The 4,575-nt window shown below is 37.0% G+C and overlaps 1 non-coding gene across 1 annotated transcript; it reads left to right on the forward strand.

The window, feature by feature from the left end:
• Positions 1-1,544: 1,544 nt before the first annotated feature.
• On the forward strand, positions 1,545-1,647 carry LOC118578966. Its single transcript, XR_004944347.1, has one exon. It is a non-coding gene; the product is annotated as a U6 spliceosomal RNA (small nuclear RNA).
• Positions 1,648-4,575: the final 2,928 nt, after the last annotated feature.

Consider the following 4,575-nt stretch of genomic DNA (forward strand, 5'->3'; position numbering starts at 1 on the left):
AGTAACTAATCGCCTTAATTTTGGTTTATGAGAGATGAGGGACTCTAGTCCAGCTTTGATGGGATATCTTAAATAATTCCCATTCTCTTACACATTTCATGCACAATGACAACACTGAGGCATGAAAATGATTCCTTCACCTTGGAGTGACTTCATTTTCTTTTTTGCTGGTTCACGGGGTCCTTTGTCCATTTTGGTATGACTGGTATGCAAAGTCATGAAGGAAAGTCCATCCATCTTAACAAGCATACCTTTTGGCTGCGAGTCAGCAGCTTGACATAATTATGATTTTTGGCATAGGAACAACTGCTTCTGTGGTTAAGCCATTGTCCCAAAAATCCTTCTCAAACCAGCTCTGTTCTCTGGCAGTGTGCCATGCCTGAATCCACTCATACATGCAAGGAAGAATTGTTCTCAGTGATTTATTGACATAGAGTGATCTAAGCTCACTGCTGTAATTTTCATCTCATCTATAATTGACCCTTTCATTTTAAGCCATTAAACATATTGTTGCAATTATTCTCTATTTTCAACAAATTACATGATAATAATTATCATTCTACACTATTATTAATAGCTTAAGCTATGATAATGACATTGGTAATAGTAAATTTCTTATAGATTCTAACTCACCTTAGTTGAGTCTGCTATTGTTTATAAAGTCATGTTATTAAGGTAATCTTGCCATATAAATGTCCAAATACAGGTTGGTTTTTCATTCTTTAGAAGTAAGTATTTCTTTGGAAGTTTGCATTACAATGGCATTGTTGAGTCAGAAAACATTATCATTTTCTTTCTCTCATGTGTACCTGTGTATTGTGTGGGTTTCTGTGTATCTGTGTTCACAACTGCAAGAATGCACATGTGTGCAAAGGTTTGTGTACACATGTCCACATATAGAGGCCAGAGACTGACAACCATTCACTGAGGCAAGGTCTTTCAAATGAAATTAAGTTTGCCCACACAACTAGTTTCTCTGTCCAGCTTGTTATGGGGGTCATCTGTACCTGCCTTCTGCATGTTGGAATTAAAGACACATAGCCAGCATTCATGTGGGTCCTGGGTATCTGATCTCCAATCCTCATGCTTACTTGGGTAGGCTTTAACCATTGAACCATCACCCCATCTCACTATGAACACTTTTAGGTTTATTTATTTTATATTATGTGTATGAGTGTTTTGCCTAAATGTATGTCTGGGTAACATGTGCATGCTTGGTGCCCACAAAGCCAAAAGAAGACATCAGATTCCTTGGAACTGGAGTGAGGGACACTTGAAAGGCACCACATGAAGGCTGAGAACTGAAGCCAGATTCTCTGGAAGAGCAGCCAGTGCTCTTTTCTGCTATGCCATCTCTCCAGCTCCATCACTACTAACATTTTAAATACAAGGTACTTATTGTAAAACTAGTATCTATACCACAGATACACATTGATAGTAATCTAGCAACCACTAACTACTACAGAAAAAAATGAGTAGGATATTAATTTAGTAGAAAACCCTGCCAGTGAACAGATCATTTTTATTATAAAGATATTTTCTGCTTACTTTAGAAGTTCTTGTACTAATAATAGAACAATATAAAGAAGATTAGCATGGCCCCTTTGCAGTGATGACTTGCAAATTCATGAAACATTCTATATTTTAGACTGTGTCTTGTAATAATGTCAAAAGCTATACCTGTAAAGTCTCAGCACTATGACTGCCTAAACATGAGTGGAGCAAGGACAACAATAGACACAAAGTGAATGGGGGAAAGTCCATGAGGCCTCAACTCTACACAAAGTACGGCATACCATTAAGGAATGCTGAGAGCTGGAGAAGTAGTCTTTTGAAAGGAAGAGCCCACCAATGGGTTATCCAATACTAAGTGGTCAGCCCTGAAAACATGCTTACAAGTAACATTGTGCACACTGGGCAGGGTCCATTTATGTTTTAGGAATATTTATGTTTATACATAAACATACGTGTATTAACAACAATTCATGGATTCAAAAGAGAGCAGGGTACAGTATATGGGAGGATTTAAAGAGGAGAAATGGAAGGGGGAATTACAATTATATCTTAATCTCAAAAATAAAAAAATGATTTTTTTTAAAAAGACAGCTTTAATTCTTTGTCCACTGGAGGGGGGACATGCAAAAACAAACATATTTAATTATAACAAAAATATTTTTCTCATGGGAAAAAAAACACTTTTAATACTATGTATGCAACTACAGAAGATCAAGGCAGATGTCATTCCAGTCCTAAAATATTTTAGTTTCCTGAATGGATCCATATGGCTTGCTGATAATCAAAGTTTGCTTTTTGCCTTTTGTACTGTGTTAGGATTCCTGACACTGTGACAGGTACCTCAGGCAAATAATGTAAAAGAAGTAAGATTCACAGTCCTCATAGTTGTAGGTTTTGGTACACAGTCATCTAGCTCTGTTACCTTTAGGTCTTTGGAAAGGCTCAAGCAACATAGGGGAAGACCACACACATGCCACACCAATGTGGATTCTTCTCCACGGTACCAATAAAGACCTCTTCCTGGGAGCGGAGCACTCATATCCCTGTGGACTTTGGTGCCCTCTGAAGGCTTAATTAAAACTCCCTCAAACTGAACAACATTCCACATGCACCCACTCTCTTCAGGTTGTGTTCCTAAAGCTAACCAAGTCTCCATGGCTCCTTCCTATTTAATGCCCAGCCATTCCCCCAATAAAACCCTGTTTTGCTACCTGTTTCTTGGTGTTTCTATAGTAATTCACCCCACAAGACCCTACAAAGCCTGGTTTCCACCTCCCCTTAAACAGTGTTCCTCTGGTAATCTCTTCCCTAAGAATAATAAACTAAATGAATAAACAACCACACAGCCAACCATACAAGAAAATAACTGTTTCCCTAGCACTGTCATCTAAGTGCACTATAAAGCACTTGGAAGAGAAATGCTTAATAGATGCATTATAACAAAATAATGAAATCACCCCCCGAAAAACATAACACCACCACCACCCCCGAAAAATAACACTGCAGTCAAGCAAACTATGCTCAACTGATGTTCTATTTGCCTCTCTCTGTCTCCCCTCTCCTGTCCACTGGACTCATATTTACAGTTTTGTCCCTAATACAAACATCTCTTCCCCAGAAAAATACTTTAATGATTCTAACCTACTTCCCTAGTCATAGAAGTCCCCCATTATCTATATGTATAGTCTTGAAAATCATATAGTTTATTACATTTGAAATATTTATACCAGTTTATGTAGATATTCAGATGCATAATGATAAGGCTGACTAATTGACATATATGTCACTAGTTTTCAAGTTCTGTGAAGACAGAAATGCAATATATTTTAGCCATATGAGTCAAAAAGGTCAACAGATTTAAGAAGAAACATTTTCACCAGTGAAGAATAAGGTGTCCAGCCACAAGCTGCCCAGATCATTTGATGCATGAGAAGAGATCAGAGCTGCTGGTGTGGCAGTCAGAATACTATTGTACTCTTAAGGAGACAAGATATTTACAAAGAAATAAGCTGTGACTAACTGTGCTTCAAAATAATTCCCACAGATGTAATGCACATACCAATCAAGCCCAGGAAAATAAATCTTTGCCAATTAGATCCACAATGTGCTAATAATCAAGTAGAAACAAGTATGATCTGGATTGACACTCCAAGGAAGACTGCTTGTTAAGTGTCAATCTTGGCTGTGAGTTAACTGATTTGTGTTATTTTCCCATTGTTATGCCTTGTGGAGTTATTCCTAAATAGTTTCATCAAACAACAAGGAAAATATAGTGGATAAAAATGATTAAATTATATTGAAATAAATAATGAGTAAATCTTCACATTATTTATGGCGCACCCTGTGTTTGACTGAGAAAAACAACATGTAGGTGGCATGTTTATTCAGCCATTTCATGAAGAGTGAGAACTTCCCTTATCTTTTCAAAGGAGAGAGGTTCTCCATCACTTCCTTAGTCCATGAGCACCACTGGATATTATAAAATGGTGACTGAGTGTCTACACAGCTTAAGTTACTTGAGACTGGGAAAAATGTCAGAGCATAATAAAGGATATAATCTTTACTGAGAGATTTCTAAGCTGTATCTAAGCTACTAATGAATATAAGTCAACATGAAGTCCCCTTACTCTCCTTCTGTATTTCATTTTATGCTAATGGTGTGGTATGGTTTCCTAAAATGCACAGTCTATCTGCCTATGTGTCTGTAGTCATTTCTATCTCAGAACATGTCACATTCTAGTACTATTAATTTTCCCATTTCTAGGATCCTCTAACCCATTTTCTCTTATCTTATCTCCCCTAACTCTACCCTAAGGAAATATATTTTAAGTTTGGGAAAATATTCATCAGAAGCATGTGGCATAATTGGCTTAAGTTCTTAGAATTAGAAATGATCCATTAGAAATGATCAATGCTAGTGGTGTTCTTAACTTTAACTCTTGATGTTAATGTTCTAAAGCTATGGAGCTTTGGGGATGTCAAAGGGCTAGGGGTTCTTTATTCCTCATTATTCTGCAAAGTTTCAAGTCAATTTTTCATGTAGTTTCCTCTCTGTTTTCC

The sequence above is a fragment of the Onychomys torridus genome, chromosome 2 (assembly GCF_903995425.1).
Source record: "Onychomys torridus chromosome 2, mOncTor1.1, whole genome shotgun sequence".
Classification (NCBI taxonomy): domain Eukaryota; kingdom Metazoa; phylum Chordata; class Mammalia; order Rodentia; family Cricetidae; genus Onychomys; species Onychomys torridus.